This window comes from Cervus canadensis, chromosome 23 (assembly GCF_019320065.1).
Source record: "Cervus canadensis isolate Bull #8, Minnesota chromosome 23, ASM1932006v1, whole genome shotgun sequence".
NCBI classification, from domain to species: Eukaryota; Metazoa; Chordata; class Mammalia; order Artiodactyla; family Cervidae; genus Cervus; species Cervus canadensis.
The window spans coordinates 23,280,929-23,308,677 of NC_057408.1; positions in this window are offsets into that span (position 1 = coordinate 23,280,929).

A 27,749-nucleotide genomic window follows, 5' to 3' on the forward strand; every position below is an offset into this window, starting at 1 on the left:
TATTTTTTTTTTTTTTTTTTTTTTTTTACGTTTTGGCCACATCGCAGGGCATGTGGGATCTTAGTTCCCGGACCAGGGATCGAACTCATGTCCCCAGCATTGGAATCACCAAGTGTCAACCACTGGACCACCAGGGAAGTCCCTGGACCATTATCTTCAGATAGGAGAGTCCAGGAAGGTGAAGAGTAACCCTGTAGCAAACAGCCTGCAACAGCCAGGACTTGACCAGTAACTGGCAGCTTCCCTGATCTTTGCCCCCACATCCAACTCAGAACCAACCAGAGCCTCTAAGCACTCACACAGGACGCCCCGCGTCTCAGGACCCACCTGCAGCTTCCCCAACAATAGCCTCCCTTTGGGGCACACCTCCCTTTGGGGCACACCTGGAGCCTTCCTTTTTCACTGAGAACTGCCCCACCCGCCACCAGCCCCCGCGTCTCTGCCAAACCCAAGGGACAACAGCTGACTCTCTTGCTACACCAAGCTCTGAATGAAGACCCTTCACTTGTTCTCATTTGGTCTTTGTCTACATCCAACTTATCGTTCAAAAACTCTGCTGGAGCTTAACTTTAATTTTTACTTTCTAACATTTATGTCTTTATCTGACTACGCTAGACCTCAGCTGCGGCACACGGGATCTTTTCTGGTTACAGCACGTGAGATCTTTTTTGGCAGCCTATGAGTTCCCTGACCAGGAATCGAACTCAGGCCCCCTGCATTGAGAGCACCGAGTCTTGGCCACTGGACCACCAGGAAAGTCGCCCAGAGCTTATCTTTTAGATATGATATGGAAATGAAAATGTCCGCTTTTCTGTTTCACTACTCCTAGAGACATAACGTTTGTACTTCAAAGGTTTGCTACATACTTTCCATTGAAATCACACTCATTATAGTGGCTTTGTACTTAACATAAAATAATCATTGCCTTTTAATCCCTTTTAATTCTGTATTAATAAACTACTACTTATGGAGTGCTTGCTGTGTGCCAGGTACTGGGGCAAGCAGAGGGCATATTAAATTACCATAGATGCCCACAGCCTAGCGCGGAGACACCTGCAGAACTTCTCATTCCTCATCTATTTCAGTGAGTCTGGTCTTATTGCTTGTACATGTTCAAGTCAGTACAAAGCCATAGGAATCTTTTCCATCTAACAGGGAGAGCCTGGGTTTTCCCCACCAGTTTTCACGGGCTCCCACTTGGAGAAGTGAGCGGGGAGGCCCAAAGAAGTGAAGCCTTCCCAAGTGAGGACTGATCCCCATTGGAACCGGTTTCCAGAAAGAGTCATCACCAAGCTAAGCCGAAAACAATGGGATCACCAGGTGCCCAGGGGCAACACAGAACGCTGCATCCTTCCCAGCAAGCTTTATTTTTATTCTCGCCAAATATAGGGCTTCCCCCTGGGCTACTAACAAAATCTGTGAGCGCAGAGCTTGTATCAAAGCTCAGAACTGGCTTCAAAGAAGGAGAGGAAAGCCCTCTCACACCTGTAATGTTTCCCACCTAACCTACGGGCAATGCTGCTTATTTGTAGAGCGGACCATGATCCCTGTAGTCTCTCAGCAGACTTTCCTCTGGGTCCTGAGAAGTAACAAGACCCCCAGCAGGAGCATCACTGTCCACAGGATTAACCATAGTGTATCACTCCTGCTGGGAGGCACGAAGAGCCACAGTGTACAAGTTACAGCCAGAGAGACTTCTTCTCCATTGCCCACCTTGGTTACTCCACCCCTTGGCAGAAAGGACCGATTCTCCATCCCCACCTGCATCTCCATCTCCACCCATCTACACAACCGAGGTGGATGCTACAGCAGCCTCCAGACGGGGCCCCACAGAACAAGCAGAATAACAGTGAGGTTAAATCAGTCTTAGGGGAAAAAAAAAAGTCATAGCAGCTAAGAGGAAGAGCTGTGTGACGAAATTGCACGCCGCTCAAACCTGGGGTCCTGTCGACACAGGAGCGCTGATGTAAAAGAATCACTAATCGCCCTGAGTGCACGACGCCCTCTTTCACTTGGGTTTTGTCTACCTGCCTGGTTGAAAAGCAATCTGTAACTCTCGGTTACAAGGCCCAGCACAGGCATGTGAGAGTATGCAAATTTCAGGCCCCAGCTCCCGTGTGTTTGTAACGAGGGCATAAAATTCACACCAGGGCCAGATTCTAAGATGAAAATATTGTACAAAACATTTCCATTACCTACCAACTCCTACAGCTCCCGCGGTGGTATTTTTGGAGGTATATCTACAGAGACCACCTCAGTAATGGGTTCCCTAGTCATTAACACAGGCTTGGGAGATACAGCCAGGAGATTTTTTTTCTGACATGTTCACACTGCTTTATTTAATTCATTTATTTCTGGCCCTGCTGGGTCTTCGTTGCTGCACACGGGCATTCTCCAGCTGCAGTGCATGGGCTTCTCGTTGCGGCGGCGTCTCTTTTGTGGAGCAAAGGCTCTAGGTGCACGGGCTTCAGTAGCTGCAACAGTCTCCAGGGCACGTAGTTGTGGCACAGGGGCTCATTAGCTGTGGCTTGTGGGTCCGAGAGCCTGCAGGCTTCAGCAGCTGTGGCTCGTGGGCTCCAGAGCATGGGCTCAGTAGCTGTGGAACACAGGCTCTGTTGCCCCAAGGCATGTGGGATCTTCCCGGACCAGGGATCGAGCCCATGTGCCCTGCACTGGTAGGAGGATTTTTATCCACTGAACCACCAGGGGAGTCCCCAGTCAGGAGACTTTTTATCTTATTTCTTTCTTTCCAGATGAATGACAATCTCCCCTATTTTTCAAGACTCCTGGGAAGAATATACAAGGTACCGCCTGGGACTCTTCACCTAACACTTAATATAATCCACCTCCCAGTAGTCTTATGATGAGTCTAAGCTTGTACTAAGAAAAAAGCTTCAGAACTATAAAGATTAGAGCACCTTGTTTAATGATCTTGTTTAACAACCTTGTTTAAAAGGATACACTGACACACACAATCATCATTTGAAGGACTTCATTTTATATCCCATATACCCATACACTGAAATGGGATGAGAGACCCAAGACCCCTCACACAAGAAAATTAAGAACTCTTGTATTAGTCACTCACGGTCTCATAAAACGCATAGTTTCAAACCTGTCCTTTTAGTGGCCAGAAGTGGGCTCAAACTTCTCTTCTGCTAAGCCTGTACCAAAGCATTTTATATTCTTCCTGACTCTTTATAGGCTTGTGCTTGGTAATTAATCCCCCAAGTGTCATAGAAAGCTAGGCTACTCTAATACAAATATCCAGGCTCCTTGAAGCAGGTGAAGCCGGGCAGGCAGAGCAGCATCTGGAACCTGATTGGGGGATGCGGGCGTGGAGCAGGGATGGGGTAAGACCGAACAAGACAGCTACGAGGTAGCCACGCAGCCCTCCTATTTCCAGGGAAAGTGGGGTTTACCGGCAAGACCAAATATGGCCAAGAAATTTTGCTGCCAGCTTATTTCCGCATTGTAAACATTATTAAATGAAGAGAAACAGGAAACCAATTCAGTTCCAGGGTGAATGTAAACAGCAGTAATGGGCAGTGTAGCAGCAGCATATCTGACCTCCTGGGTCTCAGACTCATAAACTCCTCTATTATGATGACAAACGCCCAGGGTGTCCTGCCACTAGGACCAGTGAAACCAACAGGAAATCAAGAAGCTTCTAATCCCTGACTCTCCGTGCCTTCTTTTTGGATGAGAACGTTGTGGTCAGGATTTTGCCTGCATTTCAAATTCTTTCCGGAAAAGCAATAGTCTAATCTGGGAAATAATCACCCTCGTTGTTATCACAGATTGATTCAGCAAAATCTGGAGACAGCAGATTCTTTTAAAAGCACGGGTTCTTTATAAATATTTTTAGAATTATAAAAATCAACTAATATGATAATTAACATGCTAGAATAATAGCAGTTCCCTGGATCTAAGAATGATGACTAGATCAAGTATTTGCTGAGCATCACCATCTCATCATTAAATCATTTGTGTGAAAAGAATAATTTTGGAATTTGGTCACAGTCATCAAGCAGTTTATAATCTGCAAAGAAAATCAAACATTTATGAAACAATAAAGATAGCACAAATACCTTAAAGGCATCAGCAGACTGAAAGTCTTTTCGAGAAAGGGGAAATTTTTAAGGAAAGGCATTTTCAGGGGGCATTAACAAAGGAAGCCAGGATGGCAGCCAACCTGTGAATGATAAGTAATTTATGGAGAAGGGGTGGGGAAACACTTCAGCTCTGAAGGAAAACAAGAGTAAATGGAAGCCATAAAAAGGGTTGTCGAGAATGTTAACAAATAAAAAACAGCGCATGTGTGCTAAGTCACTTCAGTCGTGTCTGACTCTTTGCAACCCTATGGACTACAGCCTGCCAGGCTCCTGTGTCCATGGGATTTTCCAGGCAAGAACACTGGAGTGGGTTGCCATTTCCTTCTGCAGGGGATCTTCCTGACCCAGGGATCAAATCCACCTCTCTTATATCTCCTGCATTGGCAGGCGGGTTCTTTACCATTAGTCCACCACACGGGAGGCCAAATGAATATGACAAAAAATTCCATTCAGAGAAGTGTTTTTAAAAACTATAAAACACCAAATCAATCTCTCAAGAAACATGCAAGATCCAGATGATAAACCATCTGACACTCTTCTAAAGGACAAGCTGAATACATGCAAGGAGAAAGCCATTCCCATCTGAGACGACTCAACACCCATGTTACTGATCTTGTTTTTTAAATGAATGTATACATTCAAAGGAAGTTCAGTGCATATCCTAAGGCTTATAAATCATTTCAAAATTTGACAGGCTGATGAGAAAAGTCATGGAAAAGGGAAATACCGTATGAATGGCAAAGAAATTTGCAGAAAGAAGATAGAGGGAATACTTGTTTGATATGCTTCAGAACTGTAGGAAATTAAACAGTGTGGGTAGAGCTGCCAGAAATGCTAGCTAGATCAATGAAACCAAGAAAGTATTCACAAACAATTCTAGTCATTTAGAGCAGAAAACAGGAAAAAGCTTCAAAGCATTGGAAAGGGATATGCTATTCAATGCAACTATGCAGTCTTGGAACAATGACTATACATTTTTTTTAATTTACTTATTTGTTTATTATTTATTTGGCTGCACCAGGTTTTAGCTGCAGCATGTGGGACCTGGTTCCCGGACCAGAGATTCAGCCCGTGCCCCCTGAATGGGAGAGTGGAATCTTTAGCCACTGGACCACCAGTGAAGTCTGTACCCGTTTTTCAAAAAGTACATTTAGAAACCTGCATTCCATTAACAACATATCGATTCTCAATGTATAAAGGACTAAATATGAAAAACAAAATTCTGGCAGCATGGGGGAAAAAACAGCGAAATTGCTTATAACCTCTGGGAGAGGAAAGAAGCTTCCTGAAACAAGACACAAAGCAGAGAAGCAATAAAGAACAATGGATAAATCTGACTACAGAAAAACTGCAGTCTCCACTGAAAAAAGACAAGCTCAGTCTGGAACTAAATATTTTTAACACAACCAAAGAACTGCATCCAACCTTTTAAAACACCCAGAGACCCTCCCCCCCATCCATTATCCCATTATGAAGACAGCTCATAAGTCAGCGAGGACCTCTCCTTCTCTTCCTAGGAGTCATTTTTCAAGGATACTACTCCTGTCATTGCTGTTTACTTCTCAGTCATGTCCGACTCCTTGTGGCCCCACAAACTGTAACCCGCCAGGCTCTTCTGTCCTTGAGATCTTCCAGGTAGGAATGCTGGACTGGGTTGCCATTTCTTCCTCCAGGGGATCTTCCCAACCCAGGGATTGAACCCACGTCTCCTGCATTAGCGACACTGTTTACCCCTGAGTCACTCGGGAAGCCTAGGTGACTCCTATAAACCTAGATTATATGTAGGGTTGGGGGGAAATCCTGAACTAGAATGGGAGCCCTTCAGAAGGCAGCATAGCTCAGGCAGCATAAATGTTATACTTCTGCAGGTCTGTGGGGGTGGACCCATGCTCAGGGCAAGAGTGATAGTCCTTTTTGCCACCACCGTTGAGAGAAATACATTGAGTTGAGCTGTCAGAAAAAGAGGCCCTACTGGATTCAGTTTTGTTTAAAAAACCCGATGAGATGTGGCTACACATAAGTCATATTTTCCAAAGTACAGAAAATGAAAAGCAACTAAAACGGAATTTGGCTTTGATCTATCTTTACCCCACAAGGAAACTTGCTGATGGGTGGTCCAGGGAAGCCCAATTCATTCAAAGGTACATAAAATAAAAGGAAGTGGTGGGGTATCAAAGCCAAGATGCAATCATGAAAAATAGAATAAGAGGGAAGAGGTCAATGAGACTTGTGAACAGATGAATAACACTCACCAGAAGAAGGGAAAAAATGCTGCCAAGAACAGAAAAGTCTGTGGCCACACATTTTATGAGGAACTTAAAGTACAAGAGCCCCTTGTATGAAACCACAGATATATGAACGTTATAGTGTCATAAATAGTACGCAACTCACACACAAGCAGGCACGCACACACAGAACAAAAAGGAAAAAAAGCAGAGACCTCACAGTAAAATGCTTTTTAACATCTCTAAAACCAGAAAATGTACCACTCTACTCGAAAAGAACTAAGACTAAACTTATCTGCCACATCAATCAGTGTAAATGAGCTAAACGTGACTTAAAAATAATTGCTTTGACTCCAAAACCAAACAACTGAATATAAAAGAAAAATCTAAAACAGAAACAAAATGACTGACTATAAAAGGAAAAGATGGTAACAATAACCCTATATGCAAAACAGAAAAAGAGACACAGATGTACAGAACAGACTTTTGGACTCTGTGGGAGAAGGCGAGGGTGGGATGTTTCGAGAGAACAGCATTGAAACATGTATATTATCTAGGGTGAAACAGATCACCAGCCCAGGTTGGATGCATGAGACAAGTGCTCGGGCCTGGTGCACTGGGAAGACCCGGAGGGACTGGGTAGAGAGGGAGGTGGGAGGGGGGATCGGGATGGGGAATACATGTAAATCCGTGGCTGATTCGTGTCAATGTATGACAAAAACCACTACAATATTGTAAAGTAATTAGCCTCCAACTAATAAAAACAAATGGGAAAAAAAAAGAACTTAAAAGAAAAGAAAATGCCGATGCTGCTGCTAAGTCACTTCAGTCGTGTCTGACTCTGTGCAACTCAATAGACGGCAGCCCACCAGGCTCTCCCGTCCCTGGGATTCTCCAGGCAAGAACACTGGAGTGGGTTGCCATTTCCTTCTCCAATGCAGGAAAGTGAGAAGTGAAAGTGAAGTCACTCAGTCGTGTCCGACTCTTAGAGACCCCATGGACTGCAGCCCACCAGGCTCCTCTGTCCATGGGATTTTCCAGGCAAGAGTACTGGAGTGGGGTGCCATTGCCTTCTCTGAAAAGAAAACGAAACAAAACCAAAAAGAGAGACTAAAGAGATAACAGTCTTATTAAGAGCCGTTGTGAAATACAGAGCAAGATCAAAAAATTAAAAAAAACTACAAGGATGAAGATTAGTACTTCAAACCCCAGAAGGTACAGTTCACCATGAACATAACTTGGGAATCTCTGTGCTCCAAACAGCATGGCCACAACATCTGTAAACAAGAGGGGCAGGAGGAGAAACATGAAATAGGCAGAAACAAGCTATTAACCATAGGATGAGATGCTTAAAGCAAGTTTAAAGCCCAACACAAGCAGATGAAAACATGTCAAGATCTAAATGATTTAAATAACATAATAAGTTATATCTAATTTATATAGAAAAGCTCAGAAAATGGTTTTAAGAAAAATTATATAGAAAAGCTCAGAAAATGGTTTTAAGAAAAACCCTCTTGTATAGTATCTGCTGTTGTTTTGTTGCTAAGTCGTGTCCAACCCTTGCGACCCCATGGGCTGTCTGTGGGACTTCCCAGGCAAGAATACTGGATCGAGTTGCCAGTTCCTGCTCCAGGGGATCTTCCTTGCCCAGGAATCAAACCAGAGGCTCCCACGGCAATTCCTGCTTCGCAAGCAGGTTCTTTACCGCTGAGCCCCTGGGGAAGCCCACTGGGTTTGCCAAAAAGTTCATTCGGGTTTTTCCTGTAAAACATTAGGGAAAAATCCAGACAAACTTTTCAGTCAACCCAATACTGAAGGTAATTCATGAAAGTTAGCTATGTATTTGACCCCAAAAAACTTCATTCAGAAAGGGCCAGGTGGACTACTATAGACTGGTAGGTAGATTTTGCCCCCGTGATCCTTACCCCTGGTGCCATTTGCAGGAGTCACATGGCAATTCATGTCATTTAGATGATCAGTCAAGTGACCCTAAACTAGGGAGGTTGTCCTGGATGAGTGGGCCTCTTGTAACAACATGAGCCCTGTAAAATAACTTTTTTCCAGATGAGGAAGAGGAGGTGGAACAGAGGAGGGTCAGGAGAATATACAAAGCACCAAGAGAACCCGGTCGGCTGGAGAGGAAGGGCCCCAGGGAAAGCACGGACAGAAACTGATTCTGCAAAAACCTCAGAGACTGGGAAGGGGTCCAGGGCCCCAGGTGAGAAGCCTCGTGAGACTGCAGGCAAGGAAACTGGCTGAGCCTCCAGCACTTCTGACCTTCAGATCTGAAACCATACCTGAGGCTCTTTGCAGCTGCTAAAGTTGTGATGATTTGTTACCCCAAAACAGAAAAGTAACATACATGGCCACCTCTGAAAAGAAGAAGCAGATTGACTAGGGTGGAGATTTAGATACACATGCATCACTAAATTTTTAACAATGGGAATATATTTATTACATATGCATGTTCATTTCAAAACCATAAAAACAAATGCTAACCTCGAAACAGCACATGCAACACTGACCAGTTTAACCCGGTTCTGCCTCATTAAATGGGCTGTTGGTTCATGAAATTAAGACATGCGTATTAAGTCGCTTTGGGCACATCCGACTCTGCAACCCTATGGACTGTAGCCCACCAGGCTCCTCTGTCCATGGATCCTCCCCTGACAAGAATACTGGAGTGGGTTGCCATAAACTACTCCAGGGGGTCTTCCCGACCCAGGGACTGAAGCCATGTCTCTTGCATCTCCTGCATTGGCAGGTGGATTCTTTACCCTTAGCACTACCTGGGAAGCCCATATGGACCATTAGGAACTAGCCAATAAGCTTCCAAATTTGAAATTTCCCTAATCCCTTACACTGTGCCTCAAACCCAGGGTGGAACAGAGATTTGAGAGCTTTGTCTCCTGTCTGCTTGCAGATTCACCTCCATAAAGCTCTTTCTTTCTCAAAACCCAAGACCATTAGATTGGCTTCTATGTGCCTCGGGCAGCAACATCTTGCTTAGTAACGGCTCAGATCAAGAAATTGGGTTTAACGTGAACGCTGTAGGCAGAGTGTTGAGCACAGACAGAAAAATGAGATAACTATCTCTCAGATTTTAAATACATATATATGAAGATGTCTTCAGTTGGGTCCATTTATTTTATTCTAAATCTACTGCTAAACATATGGATACTCTATAAATTTGAAAAATGGATTGATCTTTAAATGAACTAACAAGGTTTTCTCAGAATTTTTATGAGAGTACTTGAGAGTGTGGGAAATATTTCATCCAAAGAAGTAAAATGTCAATAGCAATAAAGAGACTTGTCTTTCTTTTTTCTTCCAAAGAGTCAATGAGAACTGTAAGCACTGATTTATTTGACCACTTTTTACAGTAAAATGCTGGCTAAAGTAGAAACAGTTGCACTTGGCCAACATATTTTCCTGCCATTTTAAGATATCACCCACACATGCACACACCTCGGCAATTGTAAATTACGCTTTCTGAGTATTTTCATATTCTTTACACTTGAGTCTCAGACACCAAAATCACATCAGACACTATTTGCACCATTCAAAAACAGCAGGAATATGTATCGTCCTGGATGCTCTCAAAAATTTTAGCCCACCCCTCCATAGCACACTGGGTTTCCCCAGGGGCTCATGGGTAAAGAACCTGCCTGCCAATGCAGGAGCCTCGGGAGACGTGGACTCAATCCCTGAGTCAGAAGGATCCTCTGGAGGAGGGCACCACAACCCACTCCAATATTCTTGCCTGGAAAACCACATGGGCAGAGGGGCCTGGCAGGCTACAGTCCAGGGGATCACAAAGAGTCAGACGTGACTGAAGTGACTTGCATGCTCGCATTATGGCATACCAGCTGGTAGCTTTGTGTTTGGGTTTTTTTAACTGGAGTCTAGTTGATTGATGGTGTTGTGTTGGTCTCAGGGGTACAGCAAAGTGAATCAGTTATACACACACATATATCCCCTCCTTTTTAGATTCTTTTCCCACACAGGCCATGACGTGGAAGCAACCTAAACGTCCATCAACAGAAGAACAGATAAAGAAGGTGTGATACACACATGCAACGGAGTATTAATTACTCAGCCATAATAAAGAATGAAATAATGCCACTGCACCAACATGGATGGCCCTAGAGAGTGTCATACTGAGTGAAGTCCCGTCACTTCATGGCAAATAGATGGGGAAAAGTGGGAACAGGGACAGATTTTATTTTTTGGGCTCTAAAATCACTACAGATGGTGACTGCAGCCATGAAAACAGAAGACACTTGCTCCTTGAAAGAAAAGCTATGACAAACCTAGACAGCATGTTAAAAAGCAGAGACATCACTTTGCCCACAAAGGTCTGTATAGTCAAAGCTATGGTTTTTGTAGTAGTCATGTACAGATGTGAGAGCTGGACCATAAAGAAGGCTGAGAACCGAAGAATTTATGCTTTCAAACTGTGAGGCTGCAGAACACTCTTGAGAATCCCTTGGGCTGCAAGGAGATCAAACCAGTCAATTTTAGAGGAAATCAACCCTGAATATTCATTGGAAGGACTGATGCTGAAGCCGAAGCTCCAAAACTTTGGCCACCTGATATGAAGAACTGACTCGCTGGAAAAGACCCTGATGCTGGGAAAGACTGAAGGCAGAAGGAGAAGGGGGTGACAGGGGATGAGATGGGTGGATGGCATCATCAACTCAATGGACATGAGTCTGAGGAAAATCCAGGAGACAGTGAAGAACAGGGAAGCCTGGCTTGCTGCAGTTCATGGGGTCACAAAGAGTCGGACACATCTTGATAACTAAACAACAACAAAGTCAAGCAGAGAATGAGAAATATCTTATGACATCCCTTATATGTGGAATCTAAAAAAAGAGGTACAAAAGAAAAATAAGGAAGTAAAAAAGGGATACAAATGAACTTACCTACAAAACAGAAGCACAGTTATAGATGTAGAAAACAAACTATGGTTACTAGGAGCTAAGAAGGAGGGGGGATAAATTGGGAGACTGGTAACGACATATACATGCTACTATATATAAAACAGATAAGGACCTACTGTATAGTACAGGGAATTCTACCACGCTTGGTAGTTTTAATGCATCTATAATATTTTTAGAGAATTTACACTGAGTTTAAATTTATAGATTTAAATGATAACCTCACATATATTTTATGCTTCACTATTTAACAAGTCATTAATAATTTAGATTTTCAAAATACCCACACAAATAAACTTCATAAAGAGGCACTCTCCTCTTCATTGGGGGATGACTTTTCTCACACATATTTTCTGAAGAGCAGGTTCCTAAGAGATTTCTAACAATGGTTTCTCGGTGATTCATTTTCATAGACATTATTCACATTTAATTAATGCAACTCAGTCCTTTCTGAGTTTTTTCCTCATCTAACAATTCAAGAAGGAGCCAATTTGTCACCTATTCATTGATACGGGACTATTTTTCTCACACAGAAATGCTAACATGGATAACAGATCACAAACAGGGAAAAATACCTCCTTTTTTATATGAAACTTTTTCCCTTTGATGAGCGTTTATTAAATACCCATTACATAAAACACTGATTTCAATGAAACAAGCCAAAACAGAAGCCAAATTTCTGCTGTGCTAAAACGTTTCCTTAGAAAACATCACAGCTTTCTACACGAATCATCACTAAGCTCTAGATTCTTTCAGTTTTACTAAGTTTCTTTTAGTATTAAAGGTGTGTGAGCTTTCTCCTGCTGCTGTGACCACAGTCTAGTGGTTAAATAACATAGATGCATTATCTTCACAAGTCTCTGGGTCAAAAACCTAACACAGGTTTCACTGGGCTAAAGTAGAGGTTTCAGCAGGGTTATCCTTCTTTTTGGAGGTTCAAGAGAAGAAATTATTTTTCAGCTATAGTACCGAGGTCCCTGTGTTCTTGCTAAGCGTCAGCTAAGGGCACCTCCCAGCTTCTAGAGACCACCTACATAATTTGCTCATGGCCACCTTCCTTCATCTTCAAGCCTGTAAGTGAAGGTGTTAATTGCTCAGTCGTGTCCAACTCTTTGCGACCCCGTGGACTGTAGCCCCCCAGGCTCCTCTGTCCATGGGATTCTCCAGGCAAGAAAACTGGACTGGGCAGCCATTCCCTTCTCCAGGGGATCTTCCCCACCCAGGGATCAAACCTGGGTCTCCTGCATTGCAGGCAGATTCTTTACCTTCTGAGGCATCGGGGAAGCCCTCAAAGCCAGTAACAATTGGTCCATTCCTTCTCACTCAGGTCTCCTGACCTACTCTTGTACCTCTCTTCCTTTAGTATTTTTTTTAATTGGGGTATAGTTGCTTTAAAATGTTGTGCTCCTTGATGCTGTACAAGGACGTGAATCAGCTATGTATACATATATCCCCTCCTGCTCAGACTTCCCTCCCGCCCACCCTCCATCTCAGCCCTTAGGTCATCACAGGGCACCGGGCCAAGCTCCCTGTGCTAAACAGTTAGAGAAAAAAAAAAATTTTTAAATCACTGGATAGCAAAATAACAGGAAAATTTATAAAAACCTAGGAAACAAATAAGAAGGTCTAAATGATACAAATTAGTGAACTAATAGAAAGTATTCCCTAGGTTTGGATATTTCCTAAGTCATTAAACATTAAGAAAGACCTGGATAAATTTGAGTTGCCCTTTCCCATAGACTCCCTGGGGCTTCCTAGGTGACCGTAGAAGTAAAGAATCTACCTGCCAATGCGGGAGACCCAAGAGACATGGGGTCTATCCCTGGATCAGGAAGATCCCATGGAGAAGCAAATGGCAACCAGCTCCAATATTCTTGCCTGGAAAATTTCACGGACAGAGGAGCCTGGTGGGCTACAGTCCATGAGTTTGCAGAGTCAGCCATGACTGAGGAACTGACCACACACACAGATGGACTCCCCACCCTACTTGCTGATTCATCATTTCTAGTTTTCCCATGACTATTTCCACAATAGGAAACAACAGTTGTATTTTCTATGAATATGTGTTCTCAAAAAAAAAAAAGAAAATCAGGACTTCCCTGGAGGTCTAGTGGTTAAGATTCCCTGTTTCCACTGCAGGAGGCAGGGGTTGGATTTCTGATCAGGGGACTCACATCCCACATACCACATAGTGCAACCATAAAAAAAAGAGGGGAAAAATGAACATCAAACTATTTTTTGGCTATATCTTAGATTTCCTCGATAGCTGAATGTGGATACCTAGTTCTCTCTTGATAAAATCAAGCATGTCTTTTACCTGGTATCTAGTAAGCACTCAGCAAATCGGTCAAATATATGAATCAAATAGACATTCTGTGATTCTGAAATCTAAAGTCATAGAACTTATCTAACGTCATTCAGGATAGCCAACCGGGAATTATCACTGCCCTTGTTTTATTTTTTTTTCTTCTCCATATAGTTCCACTAAATTCAGAAACCAGACTGTAGATGATATTCATGCAAAATGTGGGGTCAGAGCAGAAGGCAGTGGGTGTGCCCTACATCAGAAGTACCACCCACGACCACCCCCGCTCCAGAAAGAAGCAAAGGGGAGATCTCACCAGATGAGATCTTGACATCCTGAAGTGGAACCATTCAGGGGGCCCAGGGGCTGAGCCTTCCTCCCATCCCTAGCTGCCTCCTAAACTCCAGAGCGCCACGGCCACATGTGCTTGGCAAAAACAAGCAGGACAGAAGGAGGTAAGTGAGTGTGGCAGAAAGATGGAGAAGAGCCTGGAGCTGCCACGAAAGAGTCACAAATGCACATTGAAGAATTAATTCTTTTTACATACATATGCTTCATGAAGATTTAAGCTGCAAAGATAACTTATATTTTTAACTTTGTGTCTGTGCTTCGTCGCTCAGTAATGTCCAATTCTTTGTGACCCCATGGACAATAGCCCACCAGACTCCCCTGTCCATGGGATGCTGCAGGCAGGAATACTGGAGTGGTTTGCCATTCCCTTCTCCAGGGGATCTTTCCAACCCAGAGATTGAACCCACGTCCTCTGCACTGGCAGGCAGATTCCTTACCATCTGAGCCACCAAGGAAGCCCATATTTTTAACTCTAAGGGAGAGTAAAAAGATGTTCTTCCAACCACTTGCAGCAGCATAGGAAGGAAGGGGAGCAAGAGCTCTGTTCCACACTGAAGTCGAGATATCAGTTGGATGCAAAGATTTATAGCCCAGGGGAAAAGTCTGTGCTGCAGTCAGACTGGGGGATGTAAGAGCCCAGAGAATTCCTGATGCTGTGATGTAACCCAGGGATGGAAGGTTATCAAGGAACAGGAAATCCAGGGTCCAGCTTGACGCGCTCTGCTATTCTATGATGATGGAGGTGACAGGGGGAATCAACAGAGACTCCATCTAAGATTGGGGCTGGCATATACACACTCTCGGTACTGTGTATAAAAGAGAGAAGTAATGAGAAGCTCTGTTCAGCAGAGGGAGCTCTACTCAATGTTCTGTGTGACATAAACGGGAAGGAAATTTATAAAGAGAGGGCATATGTAAACATATCCTGATTCCCTGATGGCTCAGACACTAAAGAATCTGCCTGCAATTCAGGAAACCCAGGCTCCATCCCTGAGTCAGGAAGATCCCCTGGAGAAGGGAATGGCAACCCACTCCAGTATTCTTGCCTGGGAAATCCCAAGGACAAGGAGCCTGACGGGCTACAGGCCATGGGGCCGCAAAGAGGCAGACATAAGCGAGAGACTGAGCCCACGTGGCCCTTGTGAGGACAAACTAAGATGATGCCTATAAAGCAGCTCCGCGGTGCAAGGTCTCCGGGAGGCAGGAGAAGGCTGGTAGATCAAGACAGAAAAGGGCCCTGGGCTGTCATAGGCCTTTGCAGCACCAATCCTGAGAAGAAGAAGAAGAAAAGAACATACCTTCTCCACCCCAGTCCCCGAAGATAATCCCAGCTCCCTCATCTGGGCAGACAGAGCAGCCGGAATGCTGGCAGATGCTAGAGGAGCCGTGGATGGACTCAGAGAAGAAGCTGATGCCGCCGCGATCGCCGTCAGACAGCGCAGACAGCGGTGGGTTCCGCAGGGTCTGCTATGACTAGTCCAGCTGTACCGAGCCTCTGTGGGCGAGTGCAGCTGGCTACTCTGGGCGAAGCCTGTGATGCTTAGAGGCGTGGATGTCAGCCGTGCCCACGGGCTGTGGTGGCCACCGCTCCCTTCCTGACCAAGGTGTGGAGATCCCCCAGCGACAACAATATCTCTGAAAATAAATCCGCCCGCTTGCACCAACCTCAGAGAGCTCAGTATATTTTGTGGTCTCACTTGGCGTCATGGGAGTTCAGCAAAGCCACGCCTGTCCTCCCTGCCCTGATGGGGATTCTGGCCCAAAGCTCCTGGCTCTGCCATGATGCTCTCTGACGGCCCCGCCCAGCAGCGCTGGACCAGAGCCGAGGCCCCACTTCCCCCGGTCCTGGGGGAAGGCGAGCAGTAGAACGGCTCTCGGGACAGCTTGTTCTGGCCTTTGCTGACTTTCATGGGGTATCTTCCCGTCCTCTGTCTGCTCTGAGGGAGAGGGTTGTATCAACATAGGGGAGATGTGTGTGAGTCACTCAATTGTGTCTGACTCTTTGAGACCCCATGGACTGCAGCATGCCAGGCCTCCCTGTCCTCCACTATCTCCCGGAGTTTGCTCAAACTCATGTCCATCGAGTCAGTGATGCTGTTCAACCATCTCATCCTCTGTCGTTCCCTTCTCCTGCCTTCAGTCTTTCCCAGCATCAGGGTCTTCTTTCCCAGTGAGTCAGTTCTTCGCATCAGGTGGCCAAAGGATTGGAGTTTCAGCATCAGCATCAGTCCTTCCAATGAGCATTCAGGGTTGATCTCCCTTAGGATTGTCTGATTGGATCTCCTTGCTGTCCAAGGGACTGTGCTGAAGACCTTATCCCCAGTCCCTCCAAATGTGACTGCATTTGGAGAAAGAGCCTTGGAAGGAGGGGTCGTTAAGGTAAAATGAGGCTGTGCAATGGGCCTGATGCAATCTGATGGGTGTCCTCCTAGGAAGAGGAGATGCCCCAGTGACGCAGACGTGCACAGCGGAAGGACCATCAGGAGCCCGCGAGGAGGCGGCCTCTGCAAGCCAGGAGAGAGGCCTCACCAGGACCTTGGCCTTGAACTCCCAGCCTCCAGAACGGTGAGATAAGCTCTGTGTGCAAGCCACCCATTCTGTGGGCTGTTGTTACCGCAGCCCTAGCAAACTAATACACATCCCTTGACAGATAAAGTATGCAGGGCCTTGTCCCAACCTACAGCAGTCTTCAGAAATTCACCAGGACCTTGACATGAACCTTGTGTGTTTATACTGCAGCCCAGCGTCCTCAGGGGTCCCCGAGAAGCAAGGTCTGACCCCCTCCACCTCCTTCCGAGGCCACAGAGCAGGTGCACCACACACCCAGGGCGGGCATCCGGATCACCCTCAGGCCAGAACCGGGGACCACCGCGTGGCTGCAGCTGACTCCTGAGGCGGTCAGGGCTGGGGGCCACTAGGGTCTGCAGGGCCGTCTCTCGGGGCTCACACCAGCTGCCCAAGCTCTGGCTGCCGGCGCCAAGGTGCTGCCCCCTACGATGCCTCAGCATCCCCCAGCCGTCGTGGATCAGAAACACTTCCTCCCGCCCCGATCTCTAACCCTCTAGCAGCCTTTATTATGATGACCCTGGTTTTTGAGTCTTTCTCTCCCTCCTCTCTGCTGTAAAGACACAAAGCATCCCGGGCTGTTCTGTTATCCAGTTTGAGCCTCTCTGCATGTTAAGGAAAACACCCGGTCATTTGCCTCTTTCCTGTCCTCACTAAGAGGACGGTTGATCAGCAGCTTTGCTGAAATGTGCTTCACAGACACGCAAACCCCACTTAGGGAGCCAGCATCCACCCTCTGAACACAGTTGGGGGTCCCCTTCCAAACCACGGCAGCATCTCAAGCCAGGTCCGCAATTACCATGTGCAGCTCTTGCCCTGGACACAAGAACATTTCAGCATTCTTCTCACCTCCGGAAAAGAGAAGATGCGTAGACAAAGTCATGCTAATCGCACGATCTTTCTGGGTAAATACAGGGATGAAGATCAGTGCAATTCATTAGATATGAATTCTTGGTATCTATCCATGTAAATTGTGCCATCTATGCTTAAAACAAAGCAAGTTAGGTCCTTTTCTCAACTTTTGATAATTACATTTAAAACGAAGAGAAGAGCAAACCACAACTACAAACACATTGGGATATTACGTAAACCAACCCTACAGGAAATCAACCCTGAATGCTCATTGGAAGGACTGATGCTGAAGCTGAAACTCCAATCCTTTGGCCACCTGATGCAAAGAACTGACTCATTGGAAAAGACCCTGATGCTGGGAAAGATTGAGGGCAGGAGGAGAAGGGGACGACAGAGGATGAGATGGTTGGATGGCATCACCGACTCAATGGAGATGAGTTTGAGTAAGCTCCAAGAGATAGTGGAGGACAGGGAAGCCTGGCGTGCTGCAGTCCATGGGGTCACAAAGAGTCGGACACGACTGAGTGACTGAACAACAACTGATACAATTAACTGCCCAGGTTAGCAGCGAAAATGAGCAAGAGAGCTAGTCAAACGCCGGTACTTCTCAGACATTATGCTGAGAACCAGAGCTGATGAGCATCATCAGCTTCCAGAAGGCTTCAGGCTTCTGGAACCTTCAGGAAGCTCACCTGTCATGGCCAAGACAGATGAACTTGCATCAGCAGCTCATGGTGTTCAGAGCAGAGAAGCGTCTCATCCAGACCCAGAGAGGAGGAGGCTGGAGTGGGGAAGGGCAGGTGAAACAGTCACAGAATACTTCGTGGAGTACAGGGTCACTGAGGCTGAGTCTCAATGTAGAGACTAAATGTTGGCTAAACAGAAAAGGAGGACAGGGAAAAGGGCAAACACGCCATCCAAGCAGAAAAAGAGCTTCCCGAGAAATGGAACGTTATTTCTATGAGCGACACAACAGCTTGTGTTAGATGACATTTGCAAGCAGAAAGTGGTCCATCTATTCTTTACAACTCAATCCTAGTCTTAAATCTCCACTGAGGTATTGCCAGAAAAACTCAGATCTACATGCACGCTGAGAATTGTGTTATCTGGGCTTCCCCTGTGGCTCAGTGGTAGAGACTCTGCCTGCCAATGCAAGGGACATGGGTTCGGTCCCTGGGTTGGGAAGATCCCCTGGAGAAGGAAGTGGGCAACCCACTCCAGTATTCTTGTCAGGGAAATCCCATGGACAGAGGAGCCTGGTGGGGCAAGAAGCCATGGGGTTGCAAAAGAGTTGGACATGACTTAGCATCTAAACAACAATGATAACAGCCATAATAAGCATATCAGAAGCTGAATTAAAATTCTAAATAAGTTTGTGTACAGCAACCAAAGCATTTCCCACAGCATCTCTTTCTAGCATGACAATATTTATGTCTCTGACATTCCTAAATGCCACATCCATACAAAATACACTGGCAAGAAATTGTTAATTAGCCAACTCAAATTTTATTCTAATTCTGGCAAAAGAGGCCAAATTATTCATCAAATACATTTATTGTACTCCTTATCACCTCTGATTTTCAAATATCAGCATTTAAGTTAACATAGTTAATCACAGCCTTTTTCATCCCTGCCTCCATTCAACTAGATGCCTTTTGGATCATATTCTAAAGTAAAGAAAACTTTTAGGTTAGAGGTTCCAACAAAAAGTCCTACTTCTAATACAAGCTATTTGTGTATAAAATATTTTAGAAAGAATATAGAAGAGACAGAACTAAAAGGAGAAAAAGGAAAGAACAGATGACAAAGATGACTATGATTCAAGTTCAAATTAAAGAACAAAGCCAGTATAAAGTAAAAAGAAGACAGAAAAAAAGACAGGAAGCCTGGGTGTCACCAAAGAAATCAGATGATAGAATCATAAAGTAAGACGGACCTGGAGAAAATGGAGATTTAAAAACCATCATTATATTTGATTTATATAATCCAGTTAAACTGCCTGTTAGAAAAACATCTGGTGTACATCCAGCTGCAATCTTTCAGTAGCTGCTCTCTTTTCAAAAGATTTATTTGCAACAGTGCTGTATGGTTAAAGATCCACAACAAAGGTGGATGCAAGTAGTGTAAGTATTTTCCTAGCTCCAAATTCTGAAAAATTCTCTTTCTCTTCTTCCGGAAGAGCAGAAAGGTCTGGGATATTTTTTTAATAGTAAAAATTAAATATTTTTTAAGGAAAATCAAAGTAAATATACATTTAATCTTCAAAGGCAACCCATGGCATATTACATATCTTTTTTTAAGATTACTCACTTTTCTGGCCTTGAAAGAATGTAATATAATAATTAAAATACGTGTGTTTTCATAGAAGAAGTTCTAGCCGTGGTACAACATACTTTCAATTTTACATGAAATAAAATCACAAGACATTAACAAGCAGTCTAGTCTAGTCCGGACTTCCCAGGTGACTCTCGTGGTAAAGAATGCACCAGTGTAGGAGAGGCAAGAGACACAGGTTCAATTCCTGGGTTGAGACGATCCCCTGGTTTAAGGGCATGGCAACCCACTCCAGTGTTCTTGCCTGGAGAATCCCATGGACAGAGGAGCCTGGTGGGCTACAGTCCATGGGGCCAGAAAGAGTCAGACATGACTGAGGATACACACACACTATTCTAGCCTATGTACAGGGATGCATCAGAGCCTTCCTCCTTGTATGGCCATCTCTTTCCTGGCTTTAATGTAATGACCACTTTTGCGATTGTTGCCAGTATTGAAATGTCAAGTCAACATCTATCCATAACCATTTAAAAGTCTTGAAATATAAGCAAACATTTTATAACCAGAATACAGGCAAACATAACAAAATAAAATTGCCTTCGCTTACTTAAACAAAATTGTTTGTAATTCATCCACTTCCCCTCTTACCAGCTTACAGACAAGAGCATGTCATTCACTCAAGCTGCTCCAAGAATGAGTGCCTGGACTTGACACACAGTAGGGCTTCAACAAGTGGCTGTCCCACCGACTTGAACCCAGATCTATGAAAACTGCTTTCTTAGCTTTCTATATTTTATTTATTCATGCGTTGCTATGGACTGAATATTTATGTCCTCCCCAAATTCATATACATTGGGATCTTCCTCTGGTTGAAAAACTGCCTTGCAACGCAGGGGATGCAGGTTCGATCCCTAGTCAGGGGACTAAGATCCCACGTGTCACGGACCAACTCCAGCTACCGAGCGCATGCGCCTGAGCCTCACGCTCCGCACGGAGGGCCTGACAAAGCCAGGCAGTCAACACGAAAGCCACGGTGCTAGGCAAAGATGCCAAAGTGAATTTCAAAAAAAATTTTAATTCAAATATTAAAATCTAGTCCCCAGTGTGATGGTACAAGGAGATGGGGACTTTAGGTGGTGGTTTAGGGATGATTTAGTCGTGAGGGTGGAGCCCTCGTGAACGGGATTACTGTCTTTATAAAAGCGACCCCAGAGCGCTCTCTCTTGCCTCTTCCATCTTGTAAGGACACAGAGAGAAGACTGCATCTACCAGGAGCCAAGAAGAGGGTCCTCACCAGACGCTGGATTTTCAGAAGCCTTGATCTCGGACATCCAGCCTACAGAATTTTGAGAAGTAAACATCTGCTGTTAAAGCCAGCAGTCTGTGGTTATAAATCTGTGATAGCAGCAGACAATGAATCAAGTCCACTTGATTTTCTGTGGTCCTCAGGGGTTTGGTCATCAGCATTTACTATCACTCACAGATTTTTTTATTTTTTAAAAGCCTTGTATTTTAGTTGCTGCTGCTGCTAAGTCACTTCAGTCGTGTCCGACTCTGTGCGACCCCATAGACGGCAGCCCACCAGGCTCCCCCGTCCCTGGGATTCTCCAGGCAAGAACACTGGAGTGGGTTGCCATTTCCTTCTCCAATGCATGAAAGTGAAAAGTGAAAGTGAAGTCGCTCAGTCGTGCCCAACTCTTAGCGACCTCATGGACTGCAGCCTATCAGGCTCCTCCGTCCATGGGATTTTCCAGGCAAGGGGACTGGAGTGGGGTGCCATTGCCTTCTCCATATTTTAGTTGAGATGAGGCCAAACTATTGTTTCTTTTTTAAAAATTATTTTTAATTGAAGGATAATCGCTTTACAATATTGGTTTGATTTCTGCCATAAAAAGACACATGTACCCCAGAGTTCATTGCAGCACTATTTACAATACCTAGGACATGGAGGCCAACATATTTTGAAGTGAGAATAGGAGAATCACTTCTGAAACCAAAGTGTAAACATGAGGGTCGATCAGAGCGCACGTATGCAAGCTTAAAAAGAACTGTTCACCAATTGCAAGAGCAGACATTACCCTAATTATACAGTTAGCGTTTTCAATCCTAAAATTGAAACAGTGCAGTGAATCCAGTGCAGTGGATGGTCTGCACTGGAAGCACAGAAAAACACCTTGCAGAAACGGGCTTTCACAGACGGTGCTCTTCCCAGCCCAGCCCTGGAGAAAAGTCCATGCCGGCAGGCGATGAGCGCGCTGGTGACCCCAGCAAAGCAGCCCCTCTGGTGGAAACGCGGGTGACAAACATGTAAAGCATCCAAGTCCCTTTGCTCCAAATCCGCGCTTGCTTATAAACCTTTTGATTAAGTTTTTATGTTTCCACTGTTAGTCAACTGGCAGCCTGATTCCATAGAAATCGGGCTTTATAAACCCGGCTCATGAACTTGACCGAGTATCAGTTCTGGTCTCGGGATGCAGAAACCGGAAGGCCTCTGGCTGCGTCTTTATTTCTCAGCAATGAGTCCCGGCCAATCAGGCACTTAAGGGCTCGGCCGGACGGTCCCCCAGTGGCGCCCTCTGGTGCCTGTTCTTTGAAGAGCCTGCTCATCCAACCTAATCACGTCCCACAGAAATAAAAATACCTATTTTGTGTCCTGTCTTACCAATTGACCCTTAGAATTTTAGGAAGCTTGGATATTCCACAGGGGGACGTCACTGAGGGATAATTGGTGCGTCCCCCAGGCCAGCTGGCAATCGGTCCAGCATGTCCACTCGGCTGCCCCGCAAGCTGGATTAACCAGAGCCGGGCCCATCATTGCCCAGGACTGCTCCCTGCTCAGTGCCAGGGTCCCCTGGCGGCCAGGGACGCTCCTGCGAAACAACCTACAAACCTGAGTGTCAAGGTGGCCTCTCGGACACTTTGGAAAGGGAGGCGGACAGCTGCGAGGGTGGGGAGGTGGGGGTCCTGCGGGCAAGCTGTCCTCCAGAAAGCTGTGCTCTGGGCCCTCTCGCCGCCTCCCCGCTGCAGACCCGTGCCCTCTGCTGACTCTGGCACCTCTTGGGCCCTGGCAGGTCCCCATTACAGACCCTACCCACCTGCTCCCAGGAGCCCCTCCCTGGCTGGGAGCGGCTGCACGCAACACTTTGGGACATCCACCTCCCCACCCTGACCCCACAGGTCTGGGGGCGGCCTGGCCATGGGACTAAGCGCCCCCCAGGTAAATGAGCTGTGCCGCGGAGACAGGAGCCGCAGCCAGCAGGACCGCCGTGTCTTCTTAGGGAGTCAAGTTTACTGGATCGTTGCGACTCCGAAGGCTGTCCGAGCCTCGCCTTCACCTTGGACAGCGGCATTACCTTTCAGACCTAAAACAGCTCTGCAGAGATAGGCTGAGGCCTTCGGTCCCTGGTCTCAACTCTGAAAACCCACTGCCCACCCTGAGAAATCTCTGGGGAGAGGGGAACAGTGAGATGAGTTAGGGGAGGCAGAAACGAGGCCTCGGCCCCAGAAAGCTGAATGGTTGGAGGCATCAGAGAAGAGCAGGCATTCCATGCGGGAGCCAGGAAGGCAATTCTGGCACACGGAGCATCTTCAGCCCAGAGAACCAAATCCAAGTCCAGCGAGAGGCTCTGAGGGTCTCAGGCATGGCCTCATATTCAAAATGGTGTCTGAGACACGGTCCAGCCCTCCCCGGTCTGGAGTGCTGGCTCCTTCCAGCACCACTGGCTGCCATGGAAACCGGAGAGGGGCTTGGGCTAAGTCACATCAGTTAGAGGGACAGATGGAGATGTAGAGCTTGCCCTGTGTTTCAAAGCCCTAATTTAAAAAAACGTGAACTCTACGTCCATTGTCCTGCATGAATCCCCCCTTCTTTGGCAGGTAGAGTGGCTCTGTAATATTGGGGACATATTTATACTAAAAAAAAAAAGTATTCTTACAAAACTAAATATACTCCTACCAGATCATCCAGTAATTACACTCCTTGGCATTTATCCAAAGGAGCTGAAAACATGTCCACACAAAAATCTACACATGGACATTTATGGAAGCTTTATTTGTAACTGCCAAAACCTGGAAGCAACCAAGATGTCCTTCAGCAGATGAATGGATTAGTAAATTGGTACATCTTGACAATGGAATATTGTTCAGCAATGAAAAGAAATAAATTAAGAAGCCATGAAAAGACATGGAGGAAACTTAAATGCATATTACTAAGTGAAAGACACCAATATGAAAAGGTTAAATAGTGTATGGTTCCATCTATATGACAATCTAGAAAAGGCAAAACTATGGAAAATAAAATGACCACTGGTTGCCAAGAGTCTGGAGGGAAGAGGGATGAATAGATGGAGCACAGAGGAGGTTTAAGGCAATGAAAATACTCTGAATGATACTACGATCGTGGATGCATGCCATTATACATTTGTCAAACCCCACAGAACGTAAAACACCAAGAATGAACCCTGAAGGGACTCTCCTACACTGCTGCTGGGAATGTAAATCGGTGCAGCCACTATGGAAAACAGTGTGGAGGCTTCTTGGAAAAGTAAAACTAGAGCTACCATATGATCCAGAAATCCCACTCCTGGGCACAGACCTGAGCAAAACTCTGATTCAAAAAGATACATGCATCCCTATGTCCACAGCAGCCAAGACACGGAAACCACCACAATGTCCATTGGCAGATGAGTGGGTAAAGAAGATGTGGTGCATATACACCATGGAATATTACTTAGCCATAAAAAAGAATGAAATCATGCCATTTGCAACAACACAGGTGCAACCAAAGATTATCATACAAAATGAAGTAAGTCAGAAAAAGAAAGACAAATACCATATGATATCACTTATATGTGGAATCTAAAATACGGCACAAAGGAACCTAACTATGCAACAGAAGCCATCTCACAGACACAGAGAACAGGCTTGTGGTTACCAAGTCGGGGAGAGGTGAGGAAGGGAAGGACTGGGAGGCTGGGGTTAGCAGACGCAAAGTACTTTATATAGAATAGCATGCAGAACAGACAAACAAGGTCCTACTGGATCATACAGGAACTATAGCCAATATCCTGTGATAAACCATAATGGAAAACAATATAAAAAAGACATTTTGCCGTACAGCAGATTGGCACAACACTGTAAATCAACTACACTCTGATTTAAAAAATAAAAATAAAATAAAGTTTTTCAGAAAAGAGTGGTGGCGATGCTGTGTCCGTGGAGGCGCCTCCATGGTAACCAGCGGGCTTCTCTGTGAAGGATGCTGACGGTGGGGGAGGCTGGGCGTGGGGAGGGGGGTTGCAGGGGAGACCTCTGCACTTTCTGCCCCACTGTGCCCTGAACCCCAAACTGCCCCTGAAGTTCACTACAAGTGGGGGGAAGTACTAACCATTGAGCTGAAACTCAGTTTTAACAGGTTTCCTATCTTTCGATTTGCTGAGTCTCATAATCCTGTTAGAAAAGCATGGAAATTTCAAGTTATACAAATCACAGTGAAGAGTCCCATACACAGGGCATATGTTGAACCTCTGCAGGTGTCCGACCATCACTCACCTGCTGAGATACCCATTTTGTGGAGGGAAGATTTAGATGGCTGGATACGCCCAGCACTGAACAACTTTATTTGCCACAGGTTGGCTCCCTATAATGCAGGCAGCCCCAATTTCCAAGATCTAATGCCTGATGATCTGAGGTGGAGGTGATGTAATAATAATAGAAATAAAGTGCATAATAAATGTAAGGCGCTTGAATCATCCCCAAAGCATCCCACACCCCCGTCCATGGAAAAATGATCTTCTACAAACTGGTCCCTGGTGCCAAAAAGGTGGGGTACCACTGCTCTAGTGAACCCCAGAATTGAAAAGAAATTTTTTACACTAATGTCGAGTCTCTTACACTAACACTCTTAGTGGATCACAGGCTTTTTTGTTTACATGTTCATTGTTTCAATCACTGCATGAAAGCCCGTGAAATCTGAAACTGTGATTTCAAACATTTCAGTGCTCCCCAGTATCCCCACGTGACATTCAAAAAATGTTCTCCATAAATGCTTGCTAAATTATTCTTCTCTTGTCTTAGATATTTTAAAAATAATACGCCTGACCTTTAAGGCGACATGCTTTCTTTCCCTTAATGGGACTATTTCTTAGAAGATCATTTCCATGATATCTGTATAAATTTAGTATTTTATTTATTCAAGCAGCAATTTCCACCAAACCCTGCAGAACCAGGATTAGCATCTCTGTATTTCTGAAGCCACCTGTCGACACAGGGTTGAATAATTACATTTAGCAATCTATAACCTCGGGCAGTTCCAGTTGCTACAGCTTTGCCCAGACAGAGATTTCGGGTATCAGCACATCACCAAGATAACAATAAAGCTCATAAAACTGAACCTATTATCTGCCAAACACATCGCTGGGTACCTGCATCTTGGAGAGAAGTCTATTATAGAGATTCCGACTCACATCACCCCCTCCCCATCCCACTACATACCTCCAATTTTATTATTGATGGGAAGCGCCAACTGAGGCTTGTCATCAGCTGTAATCGGCTGATCTGCCTGAGACAGATTTCATTTACTGACATAAAACATTCTCATTTCCTGCCTGCCTGGGTCAGATATAAGCCTGAGAGGTCACAGAGAGTAGTAATGCCCACCCCAGGGGGCTGACTGCACAGGTCACTGGTTATAACTGGACATTGGAAATTCTTTGCCACACACACACAAAAGTCTATTATGAATATGAAGGGACTTTCAAGCTATTCATAGACTTTCTTAGTTGCTTTTACTTAGAGGCTTTTCTCAAATCCAAAGCCAAGATAAAACAGCTCAGCAGAGCATTCATTTTTAATGACTCTCAAGCTAGAATGTAAATCCATGTTCAGTGTGTGTTAACTTTCATCAGGATTTTAACAACTGGCCTAAATCTTGCCTCTGCCCACGATGGATGAATATCCTCAGTACACACAAGGTCATGCCAATGCTGCCAGGGCTGGGAGCGGCAGAGCTCCTCACAGCTGGTTGGAATTGGGGCAAAGCACAGGTAACTTTAACTCAGCAAAGGCAGGCTCTCCTTTCCTTGTGGCACCCACTCCCAAACCCTCCAAGCAAGGAGACAGATGGCAGCTTGCTTGCTTATTCTCAGGGAACAGAGAAGCTCATTGGGGAGTCAATGGGCCGCCAATCATAAAGAACAAGGACCCTACTTAGGATTCAGAGTTTTGGCCTCACTAGTGCCTCTGTAAAGAAAAATCTAGAAAACACATTTTGTTCTTCAGCAAAATCTGAGAATTCAGACTCAGCAAGGTCACCCACAAGTGGAATAATACACAGCAATGCCTAGGAATAAAAATCAAAGTCTGCCATCAAGATATATGCATTGGCAATTTCATGCTAGTCTAAAACACCCTCAGTCACAATAAATGACACTTCTTATCATCAACGCCTTGGATATGACAGAACAGATTATTCGCACCCATTCAAAGAAGGAAACCATCAATGCCCCCCTCTGCATTTGCTAAGTTGTGTCTGACTCTTTACAACCCCATGGACTGCAGCATGCCAAGCTCCTCTATCCTTCACTATCTCCCAGCGTTTGCTCCAATTCATGTCCGGTGAGTCAGTGATGCTTTCTAACCATCTCATCTCAGCCCTCTCTTTTTGCCTTCAATCTTTCCCAGCATCAGGGTCTTTTCCAATGAGTCTGCTCTTGACATCAGATGGCCCCTAGGCTTGATGACAATCAGTGTCATTCTTTGTGCCTTTGGAGAATGCCTACTGGTATATGAAAAAAATCCCAGAGGATAAAATATGCTATTATCAAAAAAAACAAATGAAAATTCCATATCCACTGTGCAGAAAGAAATCAGTCTATTCTCTGTGCCCAAGTACACAGACTTGCTTTTAGATGCAGTGTTCAGTGCCCAGGAATAAAACAGAGCTTCCAGTTTCACATCTGGCGCAGTCACACTGCCTGCCTGTGACTCACCGCTACGGGTATGAAGTGTCTCTCTGGTCCCTTCCCTTGTTCCAGGAAGTGCAGTGGGTGCCTTTTATGAATTCTCTGGGATCAAACTCGGAGGGTGTGACTCAGAGAACAGGACTGAACCGTGCCTGAAA